The 22518-nt window shown below is 40.0% G+C and overlaps 1 protein-coding gene across 1 annotated transcript in view; it reads right to left on the bottom strand.

The window, feature by feature from the left end:
- LOC135205599 (uncharacterized) overlaps positions 1 to 22518 on the bottom strand; it is a 349446-nt gene that overhangs the window by 32786 nt on the left and 294142 nt on the right. The window lies entirely within an intron of this gene.

Below are 22518 nucleotides of genomic sequence, written 5' to 3'. Positions count from 1 at the left end.
GTTTCCTCCACGAGGAATTCAAGGTTCGCCTCGAAACCTCCTGCCAAGCTAGGTCAATGAGTCGGATGCAAATGACGATGTCGAAATGCTCCTTCCAAAATTGACGCAAGGTGAGGTTTGTGGTATCGGTGATGTCGAAACATCTTTTGAAAAGATGTTTCGTGTACAGCTTCTTAAAGTTCGCTATCACTTGCTGGTCCCATGGGCTGGAGGAGAGGGTGGTGTTGGGCAGAAGAAAAAAGAATCTTAACGAAGGAATACTCCGCTAGGATATCTTCCTCAAGGCCAGGAGGGTGGGGAGGGGCATTGTCCAACACCAGCAGACATTTCAGGGGGAGGCGCTTCTCTTGCAAAAAACTCTTCACAGTCGGGCCGAAACACAGATTTACCCACTCGGTGAACAAAAGCCTTGTTACCCAGGCTTTTGCATTAGCCCTCCACATCACTGGAAGCTTCTCCTTCAACACTTTGTGGGCCTTGAAGGCTCGAGGAGTCTCGGAGTGATACACCAGTAGGGGCCTCACCTTGCAATCCCCACTGGCGTTGGAACAAAGTGCGAGCGTAAGCCTGTCTTTCATAGGCTTATGCCCGGGTAGCTTCTTCTCTTCCTCCGTGATGTACGTCCGACGAGGCATTTTTTTTTCCAAAAAAGACCAGTCTCATCACAGTTGAAAACCTGCTGAGAACTGTAGCCTTCCGTGGTCATCATCTCGTCGAAAGTCTTCTTAAATGCTTCGGCCGCTTTCGTGTCCGAGCTGGCAGCCTCCCCATGACGCACCACCGGATGGATGCCAGTCCGTTTACGGAATTTCTCGAACCAGCCATGCGAAGCCTTGAACTCCGGGGTTGGCGTTGAAGTCCCTTCCCCTCCCTCGTCTTCCGCCTGCACAATCAAAAACGCCGAAAATAGCACTGGCCTTGTGAGCGATTTCTTTGTCTTTTATCCAGATGAGGAGCAGCCGTTCCATCTCGTCGTGCACATGGCTCTTCTTGCTGGACAAAATAGTGATGCCCTTCGATGGTGTAGTTGCTTTGATGGCATCCTTCTGTTTAAGGATGGTGTCTATTGTCGACGGATTACGGCCGTATTCCTTTGTGATCACACTCGATCGCATACCAGCTTCGTACTTCTTTATGATCTCCATCATTGTCTCCAGAGACAGCATGCGCTTCTTTCCGTGAATTTCAACTTTCTTGGGACCCATGACTACGTTAATTTACGTAAAGTTACACAAATACGTAATAATACAGTCTTCGCACAACACGATAATATGTACTGCAACGAAATCACTAACGAATTAACTTTACTAAACTAAATCGTTGGAGCGAACGAATGCCGAATGAGTACGGTAAAGTTTCGGGTGCGAAGTGGCCGAGCTAAAGCACGCCAACACGTAGTACGTATGTATAGAAGATGCATGATGGGAGGGATGCTGTCCAATCAGAGAGAAGGATCTCATGGCTTGGCTAGCATCAGGAACCAATGGGAGAGCAGGAGGATGGTGGCGAGTCTACGATAACTAAGATGGCAGCGTGCGGCGCGAGTTTCAAAGTTGTTATGGGGCGAATCTCGGACTTTCAGAAACCTTTCGTATCTTGAAAACTTTTCGTATGTAGAGCAGTAAAATTTTTCGTCTTTGCTTTTGTAACTTGGATTTTTCGTAAGTTGAGCCTTTCGTATCTTGAGGTACTACTGTACTGCCAAATTTAAGGTGTAAGTTTTAGCTTAAGCTGAGGAAAGAATGTTGATCTGCTAACGACTATTATCGTGCATCGGCAACATGGATGAAACTCGTGCAAACTCCGGTATGGTACCATTGAACTTCACCATAAACAAAATTTGAGAGTGATGTTTTAATCAAAACTATTGGGCATGAAAGAACACATTTTAGTTTTCACTCCAATAAAAGATAAATACATGTAGTTTAAATATAAATGTACTGAGAACTCACCTTAACTATCTCTAGCCAGTTGAGTAGGTTCAAAGTCTTCGTAACTGCAGCTTACACTTTATGAGAAAATAGCTACCACACATATACAACGGACAAAAAACCACAGCAGTGGATAATCATAGCTAAAACACAACCCAGGACGATTATAAATAAATACTTCACAAACATCACAGCAAGACACACACTAACCTTACCTACAAATTCAGCCTTTACCACCAGGACCTAACTACAACTTCACACTCAACTGTGGTTCTTGATAACAACGAAGAATCAGCTTGGCAGCACTAACCTCTCAGCTTCGGTAGTGTTCCCAGTGCAATACTAACAAATACTTAAACCTAGAATTATACCCCAATAATAAACTTAATTTCTGGGCTCAGCTCGTGTCGGCCTATGAAAGTATCCTTAATATCATTCTTTCTAGGTAAAATTAGCCTAAAATTACCAGAGAAAAACAAAATTAAGAAAATGTCAGTAAAACTGACTCGCTCACTCTTAAAAAGAAGTGTCGGTATGATATAGGGAGGGGCGAGTGTGGAACACTACCACGAGACAAACACCAATTAGAACTTCCCTATCAGAATCCCCCCAAGAGAGAGCTGATACCAACGGGCGATGCAGCCCCTACTACTACTACTAGAGGACGCCACGGACAGCAGCGCCCCTAGCGGTCATCCTTAATTTTTAGCACCAGCGACAAGTCGCCATTTTCTTGTGCTTGTGTTTTCTTGGATTTATTCGTACTTATCTACGATGGAACGCTCAGCAATTGCCACGGCTAAGTTAAGTAACTCATAAGTAACATTTTACCGTATTTTTATCTTCCGGGTACCAGTATTTTCCTCTTAATAGGTCATATACGGTTCCCCGGTTGTCTCGTGGCGGCCATGCCGCCTCGTAAGAATTCCCGGTCCTCCATACTGGGACTTCTTATACTTATGGGCTTACTTTATCACATTCATTGTTTTACATCGAGTTTAGCTTAGTTCAGCCCTCCTACCATTCTCTTAGCTTGGTATTTAGGGCTATTATTATTTCTGGCCCAGCATCCCGGCTCTTGCTCTACATCGGCTATCGCTGGCTCCGAGTAGGCTCCTGTTTCTTGGAACAGTCTGCCTCCTCCTGGGCTTCTTTCTCTTTTACTAAAAGTGTCTCTTCCACCTTTCGATGTATTTTTATTATTATTTAGGGTGTTAGGCTAGCCTAGGTGCTTGTTCCATGTTTTGGTACAGCTTGGTTCACGTGGCCCTACCACGGTTGTGTTGCTCGCGGCCTAGGCCACTTGCGGTCACGTGTTCCATAGCACCTTACCCTGCCCCTTCCCTCCCTCTCTGATATAGGGAGGAGCTGGGGGATCCCTTGGTTGTTATGACAACCTCATCGCCTTCTCTCACACTCGGAGTGACATGGGGTCCCCCCAGCGGGGGGTATAGGGCGACCACTATGAGTTCCGGGTCTCCATGCGGGTGTAGTTGGTGAGGCGGGGAGGAGTAGGCCATCCCCTCCCCCCTTTTTTTTTTTTCTTCGCTTCTCCCGCCGTGTTTCGCCGGGACCTTCCTTCCCCCCTCCCCAGTTGCTCAGCTACCTCACGATACGTAAGGAGCCTTCCGTCGCAGCCGGGGCACCTTTGGTTATAGATTATTGGCTCCGCTAGCGGGCAGGGTGGGCACTACGAGTGGTCGGTTGCTTGCCTACTATATCCTTATATCTCTCACCCCGCTACCGGAAGGGAGCTTACCCTTACCTACGCACTCTTCTAGTAGACGCGGAGAGAAGTTGTTTTATTTTTGTTATTTTAAGGATATACCCTAATTATAAGATATTTTACAATGAATTGTGTGTTATTATATTATTATTATTATTTCAACCATCCCCGCCATTCTCCGTCGTGGTTTCCATTACCACCACTCCTAGTTGGTTGATTCTTGTGCTTCCGCCATTGGCGGAGCCATAGCCTATCTTCCAACCTGGTTGCCACACGTAGTTTGGCGGGGCTCTGGTTTTATCTAACTTTATCGCTCCGGCACCAGCGGAGCATATGTTAGGCTGTAAGTGTTTACTTGGTACTCATGTACTTTTTCACTTACAGGCTACCAACTGCCAGGTCCCAGCCTGCAACGCCACGCTCTACGACCCCTGTGGACATGACGAGTGCAGGTCTCACGCCCCGTGTGCCACATCGTTCAACGAGACGATCGTCTGCACCCCGAAGCCTGCGCTATATGCTACGACCTGGTCGTCAGCTGGGGGATGGGTAAGTCCATTATAGGCTTACTTATGATTTTACTAACAACTTCTAGTCGTAAGTTTGTTAACCCCGTTCCACAATTGGCAGCTAATCTCACCTTTCTTTCAGGCTAGCGGTGTGAGGGAAGTCGCCCTCGCCACCCTGAAAGCGTGTGGGCGGCTTGGGAAAAACGCCGCCAAGGGCCAGCCCTACATTTTGGATAGGAAGCTGGCCATCCAGATCTTCCCCGCGGGGCAAGTCGACGGGTTACGTCGACCCCTTGTCCGCTGCCCCACTGATAGCCTCCATCCAGCAAGACTCCAAGCAATCGTTTGGGTCGTAGCCTCCCAGGAGTCGGTTCCGGACGTCGCTGCCCTGGACCTGAACCTTGAAGCCAATGGGCGGTAGTTAGCGAGGATTTGTTGGTTGAGGTAGGTTTGTCGGGCGCCCAAGGTCTTTCCTTGGGCGCTCCTGGATCTTCTCCTGTCCCCTCTTCTTCCGCTTCTTTCCAAGGCTTTGCGGGATCCGAGATCCCTATTCGCCCTCCCGCTCTCTCTGTACCTCCTAAGGAGAAGGGAAAGAGAGAACCGAAGACCTTGTCTAAGTCGACTTCTAGGAAGTCGTCTTCGTCTTCTTTCGGTTAGGAAGTCGTCGACTTCCTATGCCGATGCGGTGAAGGCAAAGCCGGGCTCTTCCCAGTCGAAGAGCTCCAGAAGCAAGGCTTCGAAGGAGAAGGCTCGCGCTACCACCGAGCCACTGCCTTCTCCCGCCTCCGCTGCCTCCTCTCCGGCTATGCCGGCAGGGGTGGCAAGCACCAGCACCTGCGTTCCCTCTACTGTCTCACCAGGAGTGATGGAACAGGTGGGGGTGCTAGTAGGTTCCCAAATCTCTGCATTGGGAACGCGTTTCGAGCAGATGTTCGCGCAATTATCGAACAGTCTGTCTCAAACTGGACAGTCAATTCCAGGACCTCTCTAATAGAATGAGAGAGAATGAGGACCGAGTGGCTGGGCTAGCTCAGGACTCCTCCCCAGTCTCCCCTGCATCTAGCACGGGGGGGATTCTTCAACTTCCACCTGATGATCCTTGCCAGCTTTCTCTATGGAGAACCCATGGAGAGTAGCTGCCTACGCTCCATTTAAGGACGGGATGATTTCTATCCCGGAGTTTTGGTACTCGAAGGATTGAGGACTTCGAGTTCTACCCTCCGGGTCTGACGCAGCCTTTCATCGGGTATGCTAGGCTGACGCCAACGGCTCTCACGAGAGAAGACAAAAATCTCGAAGGAGTCAGTGCTTTACAGTAGAGATCACGCCCAGCGGGAAGGGTGGGTTCACTGCCTGGAGGACTGGGAGTGTACTAACACTAGACTCCAGGCCTACAAGAGTCCCTTCACTATTTTCGCGACGGAAGAGGAGGTCTCTCTTCCGTTCGCCACGAAATTGGTGGAGAAGGAACTCTTCAGGCAGTCCTCAAGGATGAGCCCATTCCACAGTTGAAGGAGTCGGAGTCTACTTCTCCACTCTTCCCCGTTCCATTCGGAGAGTTGTGGGAAAACCTGCCAGCTACATTCACGCTGGGTAACTCAAGCCGGACTGCGCCATGGACCAGTTCGGTGAGAAATTACCTAGGCTGCCGGACTCCCTAATCCAAGCAGAGTTCGATGCGCGAACTAGGTTTGGCAGGTCCCTCAACTCTCTCATCGTTACAGAAATGGCTGCTCTTTCCTACGCTACGGAACCGCTGTTCAAGATTCTGGCGAAATCTCAGTTCCAGACGGTTCTGTCGGACGCTTTTGACTTCTTCCAGGCCAGGAGGAACTGCCGAAGCATGTCCTACAAGAGTGCACAATTAGGCATGAGCCTAATAGACTCTTGGCTGCGAGCATGTGGGGAGCGGATCTCTTCCCAGAGTCCGCAGTGAACGAGGTCCACCACGAAGCTGCTAGACTCAACCAGAGCCTTAGAGCTAGGTGGGGTATTTCCTCTAAGAGGAAACAGGAATCCGTTCCCACTGCTGGCGAAAAGAAACCAAAGAAGGCTGGTAAGAGGTTCCAGCCTTATAAAAAACTCCAACATCAGCAGCAATTTGTGCAGGGCAGTCCCAGTTACCCAACAGGGACAACCTTCCACATCTAAACAGAACCAACCTTTCCTCCTGGTGCCCCAGCAATCTCAACATCCACTTCCTACGCTATCTCGCCGGCCCTTTAACCCTGCTTATGAGGCTCAAGGCTACTCTCAACCGAGAGGTAGGGCGAGAGGTTACTTTCGTCAGCGTGGCGCAGGAAGAGTTACGAGGAGTAGGCCAGTTCAGAGGAGGGCGTGGTGGCCAACCCGCCCATCAGCAATGAGGCTCCCCAAGTAGGAGGGAGGCTTGTCCTCTTCCGCCACAGGTGGGGTTCAGCAATTGGGCACAGAGCATAGTGTCCAAAGGATTAGGCTGGAGTTGGATCAAAGATCCCCCTCCAATCAATCATTTCATCAGGTACCGTCAAAGGAATTGATAGATTACGCGGAAGAACTCCTTCAGAAAGGAGCTATTGCGAGAGTCAAACATCTAAAATTTCAAGGGCGCTTATTCAGCGTGCCAAAGAAAAGGCTCAACAAAAAGAAGGGTAATCTTAGACTTGTCAAAGCTAAACTCTTTCATTCGCTGCGACAAGTTCAAGATGCTACCCTCTCGCAAGTAAGGACCCTACTTCCGCGTGGAGCCGTCACATGCTCCATCGATCTTACAGACGCATACTATCATATCCCTAGCCAGGCACTTCCGCCCATTCCTAGGATTCAGGCTAGGAAATCAGACATTCGCATTCAAGTGATGCCTTCGGTCCTGAATGTAGCCCCCAGGGTATTCACAAAAGATAGCAGAAGTGGTTGTACAACAATTGAGAGCTCAGGGAATCATGGTAGCGGCATACCTCGACGATTGGTTGATCTGGGCACCAACAGTCGAGGAATGTCTCGAAGATACCAAAAAGGTAGTTCACTTTCTGGAACATCTGGGGTTCCAGATAAACAAAACGAAATCCAGACTCACTCCGGGATCTCATTTTCAGTGGCTAGGAATCCAATGGGATTTGTCTTCCCACAATCTATCAATTCCAGTGGCCAAACGGAAGGAAATAGCAAAATCTGTCAGGCAATTCCTCAAATGCAAACAGACGTCAAGAAGAAACCAGGAGAGAATCCTAGGGTCTCTTCAGTTTGCTTCGGTAACAGATATCCTTCTGAAAGCAAGGCTGAAAGATATAAATCGAATTTGGCGGTCAAGAGCAAACTCCAAAATATCGAGACAAGTTGTCAGTAATTCCACAGATCCTCCGCAACCAACTACGGCCTTGGTCAAAAAGTAAAGAACTTAGCCAAGAAGGTACCCCTTCAATATCCCCTCCCCAGTGTTAACCATTCACACGGATGCATCCCTGTCCGGGTGGGGGGGATACTCTCAGTTCAAACAGGTTCAGGGGACTTGGTCAGTTCAATTTCGCCAGCTCCACATAAAACGTGTTGGAAGCAATGGCAGTATTTCTTACTCTGAAGAGACTGCTTCCCCCGAAGAAGTCTCATCTAAGGCTAGTTTGACAGTGCAGTGGTAGTTCATTGCATCAACAGAGGAGGGTCCAAATCCAAGCTGTGAACCATGTCATGATAGCCATCTTTGCATTAGCAAACAAACACAAATGGCATCTGTCCTGCCACTCACCTGGCAGGAGTAAGAAATGTGATAGGCAGACGCCCTGTCCCGGTCAGTTCCTCTGGAATCAGAGTGGTCTCTGGACGTCGGGTCATTCCAGTGGGTAAGCCGGAGAGTCCCAGGTCTCCAAGTGGATCTCTTCGCCTCACAAGCGAACCACAAGCTCCCCAATTGCTTAGTGGCCCCCAACCTGGACCCTCTGGCTTATGCCACGGACGCCCTGTCGTTAGATTGGAATCAGTGGAGGAGGATTTATATTTTTCCTCAGTGAATCTTCTCTTGAAAGTCCTAGACAAACTAAGGTCTTTCAAAGGGATAGTAGCTCTGATTGCACCGGACTGGCCCAAGAGCAACTGGTATCCTCTTCTTTGGAATGGGTCTCCGACCTCAACGGATCCCCAATCCCAAACTGTCACAATCAGTACAAATGAGGACTGTGTTCGCTTCTCAAGAACTCTCCAGACCTAACTTTATGGACTTCATGAAGTTTGCGGCTAATAAAGATGCTGGACATTGATCCACAGAACATTCTCTTCCTAGAATCAGATAAGAGGGAGTCAACCATTAGACAATATGACTCAGCTGTTAAAAAATTAGCATCTTTCTTGAGAGAATCGAACACCACAACACCTGACAGTTAATTTGGCTATATCCTTTTCAGATCCTTGTTTGAAAAAGGTTTAGCAGCTAGCACGATTACCACTCACAAATCGGCTTTGAAGAAAATCTTTCAAGTAGGTTTTCAGATAGATTTGACTGAATCTTATTTCACATCTATCCCTAAAGCCTGTGCTAGACTTAGACCTTCTCAGAGGCCTACTACAGTTTCATGGTTCTTAAATGATGTCCTCAAACTAGCTTCAGATACTGACACTCATCTTGTACGTCATAATGCTCCTGAGGAAGACATTTATTTTCTTATTAAGCCTAGCCTCAGGAGCTAGAATTTCAAAACTGTCGGCTCTATCCAGGGATGCGGGTCATGTGGAATTCCTCCCATCAGGAGAAGTTCTACTTGCTCCGGATCGTAGCTTTTTAGCCAAAAATGAAGATCCTCTTGCAAGGTGGGCTCCTGGAAGGTTATCCCACTTCCACAGGATCCTTCTCTCTGCCCAGTATCAACTCTTAGAGCCTTTCTATATCGTACTTCTTCTAGATCCTCAGGTGCTCTCTTTATGAGAGAAAAAGGTGGTACTTATCAGTTAAAGGCATTAGACAGCAAATCCTTTACTTCATTAAACAAGCCAACCCTGAGTCATTCCCAAAAGCACATGATATCAGGGGAGTAGCCACCTCAATTAATTATTTATCCAACATATGAACTTTGAGGATCTTAGGAAGTATACTGGATGGAAATCCCCGACAGTCTTTAAACGGCATTATTTAAAGTCCTTGGAATCTTTAAAGTTTTCAGCAGTAGCAGCGGGAAACATAGTTTCCCCTGATACTGTTTAGAGTGTAGTATTGATCCAGGTCTCCTTTCTACCTACTTCAACCAACATGCCTCAACCTATCGTCAGGCACTCAACATCATAGCCTTAGCCGTTGTATCATATAGTGGATTGTCCCTTATTTTTTTGCTAGGGACAACCACTTTTGTACTGATATGTACTTCAGTGTACCTACCCTTATTTTTTATGCTAGGGTAGGACACAATATGTTTGTATATTCACCATTTTGTGTTTGTGATGAACTTCAGTCACAATGTGTTTGTATATATTTTGAAATAATTGTATTAATGATGGATTTCAGTGTACCTACCCTTATTGTTTTTATGCTAGGGTAGGACACATGTATGTATATATTTTGTAATTAGTGGTTCTAGTTAAGTAAATCCCAAATTGGCCTTATTTTACATGCATCTTTGTAATTTTATTTATTTACCATTAAGTACTTTAAGTCTACTAACATTCTATTATTTTATTTTCTGTTATAATAAGTTAGTTTAAGTGCTTAATTTGTATGCTGTAATTGATTTACTTATATTATATCCCTCATTTTAAACTGTTTTTCATTGTTTCCTTTTCCATCTTGTCTGTTTCTCTGGTACTCTTTCATAGGCCGACACGAGCTGAGCCCAGAAAAGGGATTTTGACGAAGGAAAATCTATTTCTGGGTGATTGGCTCCGTTGTCGCCCTATGAAAACCCCACCCCCCCTTTTTATGTTGTTTTCCATTGCAAGGACAAGATGTATTTACTGTTTTAACTTAAGGATGACCGCATAGGGGCGCTGCTGTCCGTGGCGTCCTCTAGTAGTAGTAGTAGGGGCTGCATCGAGCCGTGGTATCAGCTCTCTTTTGGGGGGATTCTGATAGGGAAGTTCTAATTGGTGTTTGTCTCGTGGTAGTGTTCCACACTCGCCCCTATATCATACCGACACTTTCTTTTTAAGAGGTGAGCGAGTCAGTTTTACTGACATTTTCTTAATTTTGTTTTTCTCTGGTAATTTTTAGGCTAATTTTACCTAGAAAGAATGATATTAAGGATACTTTCATAGGGCGACACGAGCCAATCCAGAAATAGATTTTTCCTTCGTCAAAATCCCTTATTATGTTAGTTGCACCACAATAGTACGTATAGCTCGTAGTATTCCAATGAGATCAAGTGAAAATATCGAGTGAAATCTGTTGATTTTTGTTTACGTAACGTAAACATGCCCTCAGCACCATTTACTAATGAAAAAAATAATTCCATTCACAACAATACGTATTCAAGTGATATTTCGACTTGAAAACACTTCATATAACGTAAAATAACCTTGTCCCATATAAATTGAGTATCTTGAAATTTATTTGCGCTAACTAGAAGCAAGAAAATCCCTCTTGATTTGAGTTCCATACAGCAAAATAAACTTACCTCGCAATCTCCCTCACCTGATTTCCAAAACAAAACATTGACTGCTATGTTTGTATTTTATAATAATACGTACAAACAAGTAGTAATATGAAATAGCATACAATGTTATTGGATGCAATGAAAAGAGCATAACTTTTAAAAGATACATGGAAAAGATGCATATTCATTATGTTTGTATTTATATACAATACTAATTTGTGATTATTACATACTCAAATTTTATATCTCGTGTATGATGCGACCCCCTTAAAATTAGCTCCAAAATTAGGTCTTCAAAATTTGCTTGATATGCGAGTATATATATAGTATATACAAATTACTCCTTACCAGTCAAAACCATTTCCTATTACATAGCATTTTGTGACAAAGCATTCCAAATACATGATATTACATTTACCAGTCATAAAATTCAAAAGTTACCTCACAGCAGCCAGATACTTGAGCTTTCATAACAGATAAAATATGACTGAGAACTCTAAAGACAACAGTGATCCCTTAAAAAGCTTATTAAACTTGCAAGAAGTCAGACCAAGTTCATTAAAACAAGTGTGAGGTACTCATATAGCCTTAAGAATTAAGGGCATCACTACAACAACTACTTTTAGGATTTCCCGTGTCCTAAGTCACATTGACTGCTGTTGTGTCTGATAATGCTCTCGACTATAGTGTCCTGCTTTTCCACACTTGAAGCAGACAACATCAGTCTTCTGTATCTGTCTTGAAAAGCTGGACGATGAGGATTTCACATTAGATTGCTGAGGGGTATTACCTTGCATTGTATTGGTATTACCACTTGTAGGATTCCCATTAGTAAATTTTCTGAAATTTGGATGAGACCTGAAACCTGTGTTGCTGATTCTGGTACTTGACATTATAGTTTGTTTTGCTACTTGTAACGTTATAGCCTTCACTCGGTGTAGCAGCTTTGTCAAATTTCTTAACCTCTTTCTCTCAAATAGGCTCTTATGTTTTCAGGAATTCCTCCAAGATATTGTTCAAGAACAACTAACTCTTCCAGTTTGTCCGATTGACTCATGGTGAATAACAATATTATTGGACATGTTCAGGGGATAGCAATTATTCTTAAAATAAATGTCTAAACACCTAACTTCAGGTGAAAGTTATTCTAGTTGGAGCAAAGGAAAAGGCTCGATGAATCAGAGCTCTACACAAATTAGCTTTGAAAACAATGGGACAATGACTTAAAAAAGTTTAAACCAAGGCCGGTAAAACTTTTCTTTCTGAAAATGCCAGTCACAAAATTTTTCTCAGAACGAAAGACCAGAATATCTAAAAGGGAAATGCAGCCATTACATTCTTTTTCCGTAGTAAAAATAATATTTGGAGTAAAAGAGTTGACAAAATCTAAAAACAATGGGGCATGACGTTCTTCAGTGAAAATTAAAAACGTATCATCTACATATCGTTTATAAAATATGGGATGAAAAGTATCTGGGCACTGATTAAAGAATTGTTCTTCTAAATGACTCATGAAAATATTAGTGAAAGAAGGTCCTAAGGGGGAGCCCATGGCCCTGCCATCCATTTGCTTATAAATTTTCCCGTTAAAAATAAGTGAGTACCATAAGTGAGTACCAATGACCGAGAGTTCCAAGAGTATTTTGAAATTATTTCTGGTAAAACCATAGTAAACCATCTATATTATCCCCAGAAAATTATTCCTACCCCAAAAATAAATGGTACACATGGTTTTACCAGACATAATTTCAAAAAGCTCTTATGATTTTGTTTATGAGAGAGGACACAAACTTAAGTCCACCCTAACCCTTTTGTTTTCACTTATCCAAATACATGGGGAAATCCTTAATAACTGTTCAGCAGAAACCAGTTTCTAAAGATGTAGGGGTCTATGAAATCCCCTGTAGGGATTGTGATAAGTCATACTATGGATTCACAGGAAAATCTCTCTCAGGAAGATTAACTCAACATAAGCGCTGAGACAGATACAGACAACATAATTCGGCAGTTTTCCATCATATAAATAACACAAATCATACCGTGAATTGGAACTCGTCCCGAATTTTATACAAAAGCAGCTGTCAATACAAATGTCACATGGTAGAATCTTCACTGATAAAACAACATGATACATAATAGGATCAACCTTTCCATTGGAGCCTGGGACTCTGACCATGTAGACAGTATCTTCCTAAGGCAACAATGAAGTGGGTTAAGGCAATTGACAGAACCAACGTGACCCCTGGCATCACCTAAGGGCACATCTTCCACTATATTTGGCAAATTTAACTTCTATCATTCACTATCTGATGAGGGTGAGAGTCAGTCCACTGAAATATAGTCCCAATCCTTTTGGAAAATTTTTAATTAGTTCCTTAGCTTTAAACCAGTGTTTCAATGATATAAAATACACACACACACATATATATTATTATATATTATGTATATATATATATATATATATATATATATATATATATATATATATATATATATATATATAATTTATATTGTGACAAAGCATCCAAATATCTGGGTACTATACTTACCAATAAAAAAATTGTTACCTCACAACAGCCAGAAAAACTCATTAATCATGCAAGAAATCAGACTAAGTTCATGAAATCAGGTATGAGGTAATCTTAAATGAGATTAGATTAATTACAGGGCATCAATCTATCAGATCACTCCATCAACAACTTTCAAAGTCTAAGAATTTCTCTGCTTCTAACTCTCTTCAATAAAATTGAAGGAAAACAGCAGAATTATCACCATATTTCTACCTAAATAAAATAAAACACTGGTGGACAATGAATGAAGCATAAAATTTTTAAATAAAAAATCGTTTTAAATTCAAAATTTTTAAGTGAAATTCACAATCTTGGGGAAATTTACTATTACTTGAAAACAACATAAAGTTTAATTAATTCTTGAAATAATTATTAAACAAAATTAAATCAACATAAATTTATCAAGAAAATTAATTAATCAGGAAATTAAACTATTCAAGTAAAATTCAAACTGTTAAGCAATAATTAATACATGAAAAGAAGTCTAAGAAAATGTAAACTATACAAGGGTTTAAACTGAACCAAATATACAAAGTTAAATCAATGAGAAGCATTCAAATTGATCAAAGAAAATGGGAATGTAAAAATACCGAAAATGTGGGCAAATACTAAAAGCAAAAACATTACAAAACATTAAACACAAAGAGCACAAAATAAACACTTCAAAAGAATAAAACTTGCAATGTGTAAAAAATTGAAATAATTTTGCCTAACACTGTGAATAATTTTTTAAGTGCACTTGTAATACACAATACCTGGTACCAGATCTCTTTTGAGGTAGAGCGAATTAGATATTAAAGGACATTGTAACTATATATATATATATATATATATATATACAGGCAGTCCCCGGGTTACGACGGGGGTTCCGTTCTTAAGACGCATCGCAACCCGAAAATCGTCGTAAGCCGGAACGACGTTCTTGAAAACATGTCCACAGGGAAAATTTCACTAATTTGCAATTTTTCTTAGGGCCGTATCTCTAAAATTATCACTAATTTACTTTTTTCATGTGCAACACTGTGTATTCACAAATTACTGTATATTTTCATTAAAATACAAGAGAGAGAGAGAGAGAGAGAGAGATTACATAAAACCTTTAAATTCGTTGACCATTGTATGGCATTGTTAAGCTCCGAGTGTCACTGGAGTTATGAGGTAGGGAAATTGATACAGAAAAAGACAAAGGGAAGAATTTTCTTTTGAAATTAGTTATCGTATTATTACTACTTCTATTATTATTATTATTATTATTATTACGTATATGAAAATATAATAAACACGTGCATCTACCATAAAAATTCTCTCATCTCAGTAAGAAAGAGGAATTATCCTTACAAGTGAAATGGAAAGGTCATTTTCATCTCTTTAAAATACGACCATTATGAATTTTGTAATTAAAGTTTTATTATTATTATTATTATTATTATTATTATTATTATTATTATAATTATTATTATTATTATTATTAAATAACTGAAATTATCAATAAACATTTTACATACTAGTACCATAAAAATTCTTTCATCTCGGTAAAAGAGAGAGAGAGAGAGAGAGTGTGTTTATCTCTCTGTGTTCTCTCAAAAAATATGTAACGCTTCTAGCGAAAGAGAGGGAGGGAGTTACCACTATGACACATTATTATCTTGTGTGGCAAAAAAAGAGAGAGAGAGAGAGAGAGAGAGAGAGAGAGAGAGTTAACCTTAATTAAAAGTGACATGGATAGATTAGTACGTATTGTATTTCTTTAAAATACTATCACATAGGAATTTTGTAATTACAGTTATTATTATTATTTTATTATTATTATTATTATTATTATTATTATTATTATTATTATTATTATTATTATTTGAAAGTATTAAAAACAAATAGTACAAGTACATAAAAAATCTCGAGCCTCAGTAAATGAGAGAGAGAGAGAGAGAGAGAGAGAGAGAGAGAGAGAGAGAGAGAGAGAGAGAGAGAGAGAGAGAGAGAGAGAGAGGGGGGAAATTTCATGAACACGTGATTGCAACACTGCAGCTCTTCCCCCTTCCTGGCTGTCACAGAACTTGATATTATCGACAGTTTTAATACCTGGATCTCGAGAAAAAGGTTACTGGAAGAAGACTGGGATTTCCTTCATTCTTCCATAATTTTTTAAATATAAGCTAAAATCTTACTAATTCACTATGGTATTTTCTTTAATGAATTGATATTATTGCTGTATAAATTAATATCAATATTTGAAAATAGTAAATCATTTATTTATTATACAAAAAAAAAAAAAAAAAAACATACCAATCTTTGTAGTGGAGAGAGAGAGAGAGAGACTGAGAGAGAGAGAATTATAATTATTATGTGATATCATTCATTCAAATTATTAAACTTACTAAGACAGTATTAATCTAAAATTAATATTTTGAAAATTAGTAAATCATTTTTTATTATAAAAATGTATTTAATCATGAAAATAAACATCAAAAAACACTAATTAGTGATTATTTTCATCAGAAAATACAAAGAGAGAGAGAGAGAGAGAAACTATGGTTTTTATATCCAAGTCTAAGTAGAGTATAAATGGATTCTTTAAGTGAAATAATGTTTCAATGATATTTTGCTGTTTTGTATTAAAGGATATGTATACTGTTTGAGAATGCGTTCCTTATCCTTGACTATGGTTACCATACAGTTTATTAGCGTAAATTAATTTATGCGCCCTCTGCTCAGAAACTAGTTCTGCGTATGAGGTATCGTTAAAAGGCATAAAAAACCGTCGTAACCTTGGAATTTGCATTGTAATCTAACCAGAAACTTAGTTTTGTTAATTATGTATACTGGAAACAAGCAATGATTTTTTCATTATTTGCGCTTTTGGACTGTTATAAACTGCGCATCCCAAGCTAGTGTATTCATTCGCTCGGAAACTAGTTCCGCATATGAGGCGTCACTAAAAAAATTTAAAAAATACGACATAAAAATTGTCGAAAATGATCATAACCTCAAAATTTTTGTGTAATCTACCAAAAACTTTTTATTTTTTATTAATATACTGTGCTAAACTATAAAGGATTCTTATCATAGTATGCGTTTTTTAAAAGCGTGTTTACTCGGAGCGTCGGGAAGCGTCAGCGTCGTAACCTCGGAACAAGCGTCGTAACCCAGGGCGGATTTTTCAATGAATATTTAAGAAAAAGCGTCGTAACCTTGGAACATCATAAGCCGGACCCATCATAACCCGGGGACCGCCTGTATATATATATATATATATATATATATATATATATATATATATATATATATATATAAATAAATATATACAGTGGCCCCCACCCCCCCGTATTCGTGTTCTGCGGATTCGCGGACTCACACATTCGCGAAATTTTCTCGGGAACGTTTCCCACATTATTTGAGGAAAATTCGCACATTCGTGGTATTTTTCTGAGAAATATCCACAAATTCCTTGTTTTTTTTTATCAATTTTCATCATAAAATGCACTTTTTGTGACAAAACTATTAACCCTCTTACGCCGATTGGACGTATTAAACGTCGAGTCAAAATGTCTCCCGTATGCCGATTGGACATCATACGTCGGCTCAAAAAAGTTTTTTTAAAAATTCGCGGAAAAATACTTATAGGCCTACCAGCCGAAAACTTTTGTATCACGCGCCTTGGGGGATGCTGGGAGTTCACGGATCAAGGCTTGTTGTTTTGTTTACAATCGCTACGCAGGCGCGCAAGCGCGAATTTCTTTCTTATCGCACTAAAAAGTATCAGTGACACATCGGAAATTATTTCGTCACTTTGACATAATTATTGCACATTTTAAATTATCCTTTACATGAAGTATTATATATGAAAATGTGCGCAATTTCATGCACAATACAACTAAAAAATACTCATGATTGTAGCTTTTATCAATTTTGAAATATTTTCATTATAAATAAAAACGATAAGTGCAAAAATTTCAACCTTCGGTCAACTTTGACTCTACAGAAATGGTCGAGGAAACGCAATTGTAAGCTAAAATCTTATATTATAGTAATATTCAATCATTTGCCTTAATTTTGCAACAAATTGGACGTCCTCTAGACACATATTCGATTTATGGTGAATTTATGAAAAAACTTTTTCCTTACTTCGTGCGATAACTCTTCCGATAAATTTTTTGCGTGCGATTGTCCTAATGTTTGCACCCTTTTAAATTTGCCGTTACATAAAGTTTTATATATGGAAATGTGCGCAATTCATGCACAATACAACAAAAGACAACCCCATGGTTGTAGCTTTTATCAGTTTTTGAAATATTTTTCATATAAATAACGTTAAGTGCAAAAAATTTCAACTTTCGGTCAGCTTTGACTCTACCGAAATGGTCGAAAAACGCAATTGTAAGCTAAAACTCTTATATTCTAGTAATATTCATTCATTTACCTTCATTTGCAACGACTTGGAAGTCTCTAGCACAAATATTTTTGATTTATGGTGAATTTATGAAAAAAAAAAAAAAAAAATTAACGTTCGCGCGGGTAACTCTTCCGAAAAAATCAGAATTTTTTTTGTGCGATTGTCGAAATGTTTGCACCATTTAAAATTAGCTGTTTCATAAAGTTTTATATATGAAAATGTGCGCAATTTCATGTAGAATACAACTAAAAATGATTGAAGGTTGTAGCTTTTCTCTTTTTTCGAAATATTTGCATATAAATCACGATAAATAGAAAAAAAAACCACGTCGGTCAAATTTGACTCTACCGAAATAGTTGAAAAAAACGCAATTGTAAGCTAAAAACTCTTACGGCCTAGTAATATTCCGTCATGTTTCTTCATTTTGAAACAAATTTGAAGTCTCTAAAAACAATATTGTGATTTATGGTGAATTTTTGAAAAATATATTTACCTTCACTAACCGCGCGCCGATTCGCCGGCCGCAACGTCTCCGAAATACGTACATGGCATTATCCTAATATTTGCTCCTTTTCATATTAGCCTTTTTATAGAGTTTCATATATCAAAATGTGCGCAAATTCATGAAGAATACAATAAAAAATAATTGAAGGTTGTAGCTTTTTCCATCTTCGAAATATGAGCATATGAAAAAATATATATATTAAAATTCGACATTCGGTCAAATTAACTCGTCCGAAATGGTCGAAATCTGCAATTCTAATCTAAAACTCTTACAGTATCGTAAATATTTCAATCATTTGTCTTAATTTTGAAACAAATGGAAGTCTCTAGAACATTATTTAGAATTACGGTGAATTTTTGAAAAAAATATTTTTTTGCGTCCCGCCGCGCGTTTACGAATTCGTACATCATTTTGTGATAATATTTTTCCTGGTGTTACTTTTATTGTTTTACAATGTATTATATATCAAAATGATCGCAATTTAGTGTACAATACAACGCAAAAAAAAAGCAACTGGTTAGCTTTGACCGTTTTCTGCACAGCGTGATTTGAATACAATTAATGTATGAATTTTTTTTTTTTTCGCTACCATATATCGCATTCATTTACTAATGATAATGATATTATTTTTCATTTCTGATGGTTGCATTCTAAACTTCAGGCAATGACAAAAAAAAGGAGCCAAAATGAACTCTTAATCTTCAAAGTAACGCGCGCTGTAATTTTTTTGAAAAAATTATTTTTTCCACTTCCCGCGCTCACATCCAAACCAGGCCCGGCATACGGGAGAGTTTTTGATTTTTTAGGGCTCGGCTGCTTAAGAGGGTTAAAAAAAAATCCAAGTATTGAAAATTTTTAGTGGTTTTTCTTGAGTTTAACTAACAAAATAGGCTGTTTTTAGCCTTTTTATAGGGGTTCCAAACATTCGCGGGTTCTAACTATTCACTGGGGGGTCTTTTACACATCCCCCCCGAATACGGGGGACCACTGTATATATATTATATATATATATATTGGGAGTAGACCCCCTTTTAAACAAGTCTTATTAAAAAGGATTGCTGCATCAGCTCCATTAATTTTGTATAGTCTTTTCTCTATTTTCTTTATCAAGGATTTCTCAGTGTTGCTAAAACTGGCAAGCAGTGTGCCCAAGGGGATTGTCAAATACCGGTTAGAGTCCTTTTTGAATTATATTTATTACTGCTACTACACTTTTCTCTCTCTCTCTCTTCTCTCTCTCTCTCTCTCTCTCTCTCTCTCTCTCTCTCTTGACGTGACGTTTCACCCAGATCTGCTGGGGCATTATCACAGCGATGGGTGCTGGAGGAATGAATCTTGGTGGAGAGTCCTTCTCTTTATGTCATGGTTATGTGGGCGCTCACAGATGCTCCTGCAGGACCCGGGGATATTCGATTTTTCATTGGCTGGCGGCCAGGCATCTGAAACGCTTGAGGCGCGTTGATCTTCTCAGGTGTGTGACCTTCTCAGGTGTGTGGTGTCACCTGGAGAGCCGGGTATATTGGCTGTGACCGTGGTGACGTCACTCCTGGTATTACTGCCATCCTCTTCAACGTTGGTCCCGTCCTGGGTGCTGGTGTTATCCTCTGGAAGGGGGCCAGGGCCTTTCTTACACAGGTGGGCAGCAGGAAGGGTTCCTTTGTTGTATTTAGGAAGGTTTCTGTTCTACAATGAATAGCGCCTCGAGGTGTAGGCGTCGCTGATAGGAGGCTCTTCTGATTATCTCATTGTTTTTCATGATGTCCTCTTGCACAACGTGCTGTTGGTGGGCGGTGAGGGTGTGGTGTTTGAAGGCATCGTTCTGGGTGTGACTGGAGATCCTCTTGGACAGTCGTAACGTTGTCATTCCGATATAGACTCCAGGACATCCTTGGATAGGGCATGTGTACCGGTAGACGACGTTATTCTGGTTCAGGGGGTCTCCTGCAGGCAGGGCGGGGTTATTCCTCATAACCAGGTCTCTTGTCCTTTGGTTCTTGTAATAGATTATAAGAGAGAGCCTCTTCCTTTCCTCCACAGGGGTGACATTCTCTTCCACAGTCTGCAGGAAACCCCCTGAAGCAGAATAGCGTTGTCTACCGGTACACATGCCCTATCCAAGGATGTCCTGGAGTCTGTATCAGAAGAACGACATTAGGACTGTCCAAGAGGATTTCCAGTCACGCCCAGAACGGTGCCATCAAACACACGCACTGCCTACAAGAGCACGTTTCAGAGAGGATGTCATGAAATACACCTAGATAATCGGAAGAGCCCCCGATTAGTGACGCCTACGCCTCTTTGAGGCGTTATTCATTCTAGAACAGAAACCCCTCCTAAATACGATTCAGGAACCCTTCCTGCAGCCCACCTGTGTAAGGAAGGGCCAGGCAGGCCCCCCCCCCCCCCACCTCCAGAGGATAACTTAGACCACACCACCACCACAAGAGGATATAAGTTTATGCTGTCTTTCAAGTACAAATACCTGTCGCTCTCAGGTGTTCTTTGTTTTGGAGTCGACATCAACCTACCTTGACCTCAGTAACGTTGTAGTGCTTTTGTGCACACATAGCCATTATATGAGTCATATCACATTACCGTGATTCATATACATACATCGAGCTACAAATGTCCTTTAATATTTAATTTGCTCTACCTCAGAATTAATATATTTTCATATATGTTAACCGAAGGGGAATTTTTTCTTTAGTCGATAAGAAATTTCTCAGCTCACGGGTGAGTATATCGAACCAACAAATTCAGGATGCACAGTGAAGCCTTAGACCACACTATTGCCAAGGTTGAGGTGGGTTGATACCGACTCCAAAACAACAAACGCCTGAGAGCGACGGGTATTTGTAGTTGATAGGCGGCATAAACTTATATCCACTTGCAGTGGCGAGGTAGTCTAAGGCTTCACTGTACGTCCTGAATTTGTTGGTTCAATGGTTCACACCCGTGATCCGACAGATTTCTTATTGACTAAAAAAAAACATTCCCCTTTGGTTAACACGTATGAAAATGTATTAACCCTTAAACGCCGAAGGGGTATATTAAAAATCGTCTTCCGTGTGCCGAAGCAGTCTCAGAGTGAGCACGGAAGCGGAAAAAATATTTTTTTCAAAAAATCACAGCGCGCTTAGTTTTCAAGATTAAGAGTTCATTTTTGGCTCCTTTTTTTGTCATTGCCTGAAACTTAGTATGCAACCATCAGAAATGAAAAAAATTATCATTATCTTATATAAATAATGCGATATATGATAGCGCGAAAACAAAATTTCATATATAATTGTATTCAAATCGAGCTATGCCCAAAACGGTTAAAGGTAACGAGTTAATTTTTTTTCGTTGTAATGTACACTAAATTGCGATCATTTTGGTATATAACACATTGTAAAACGATAAAAGCAACACAGAGAAAATATCATCACAAAATAATGCATGAATTCGTAACACGCGGACGTAAACAAATATTTTTTCAAAAATTCACCATAAATCTAAATATTGTCGTAGAGACTTCCAATTTCTTTCAAAATGAAGACAAATGATTGAATATTACTATACTGTAAGAGTATTAGCTTACAATTGCAATTTTCGACCATATCTGACGAGTTAAAGGTGACTGAATGTTGAATTTTTTATATATTTTTTTATATACAATTATTTCGGAAATTAGAAAAGCTACAACCTTCAAATATTTTTCGTTTTATTCTACATGAAATTGCGCACATTTTCATATATAAAACTCTATGAAATGCCTAATATGAAACGGAGCAAATATTCCGAGAATGGGACGTACGTATTTCGGAGATTTGTGGCGTAGAATCAGCACGTGGAGGGAGGGAAGGAAAGTTTTTTTTTAAATTCACCATAAATCTAAATATTGTGCTAGAGACTTCGAATTTGTTTCAAGATGAAGATAAATGATTGAATATTACCTGACTGTAAGAGTTTTAGCTTACAATTGTGTTTTTTGACCCTTTCGGTAGAGTCAAAGTTGACCGAACGTGGTTTTTTTTTATTTATCGTGATTTATATGCAAATATTTCAAAAATAAGAAAAGCTACAACCTTCAATTATTTTTTTTTGTATTCTACATGAAATTGCGCACATTTTCATATATAAAACTTTATGTAACGGCTAATTTATATATATATATATATATATATATATATATATATATATATATATATATATATATATATATATATATATATATATATATATACATACATACATACATACATACATACATACTATACATACACACACACACACACACACACACACACACCACACACACACACGCACAAACACACAGTGGTACCTCGAGATACGAAAA

This window comes from Macrobrachium nipponense, chromosome 24 (assembly GCF_015104395.2).
Source record: "Macrobrachium nipponense isolate FS-2020 chromosome 24, ASM1510439v2, whole genome shotgun sequence".
Taxonomy (NCBI): Eukaryota; Metazoa; Arthropoda; class Malacostraca; order Decapoda; family Palaemonidae; genus Macrobrachium; species Macrobrachium nipponense.
This window is presented reverse-complemented; position numbering and strand designations above follow the sequence as displayed.